The following is a 568-nucleotide window of genomic DNA, read 5'->3' on the forward strand; positions in this document are numbered from 1 at the left end:
CCTCTGAAGCGTTATTCACTGGAAACTGAAGTATCTGAAAACATTTGCTTTTCCTGTCAAAATTACAGTTTCCAAGGAAAACTTTGGAGCAGCTCTACTGAAAAACAGTTATGATTACAGGAAAGAATTACAGCAGTGCCGTTAAGCAGACATAATTGATCAGCATAGCAGCGATCTTCACAATATCCCCCACTCCAGGCACAGGAAACACTGCAAATACCACTCGTAAACCAAATTAGGCATTATTATTTTATTACTGTTGTAAGGTAAATGTCAAGCTTTTTAATGGCAATCACTGCAACTCCAGCAGGAGTCGGGCGTCTGAATTAGCTGGAAGAGGTGAGAACCTCGCAGGGCTGGGAGTTAATAAAACTCAATAAATATCATCGGTCCCTTCCAGCGCTTGGCGAATGCTGGGGATGGAGCGGCTGGGGGGAGCGGCAGGGGGGCCGCAGGGCCGGAGACCTCGTTTTGCTGCAGCCTGCAAAATTGGGCACTGCTGGCCAGGAGGGATGGGGAACAACGGGAGTGAGCACACACAACGCATGCATACACATGCATGCACACA

The sequence above is a fragment of the Pygoscelis adeliae genome, unplaced genomic scaffold (assembly GCF_000699105.1).
Source record: "Pygoscelis adeliae isolate BGI_AS28 unplaced genomic scaffold, ASM69910v1 Scaffold159, whole genome shotgun sequence".
Lineage (NCBI taxonomy): Eukaryota > Metazoa > Chordata > Aves > Sphenisciformes > Spheniscidae > Pygoscelis > Pygoscelis adeliae.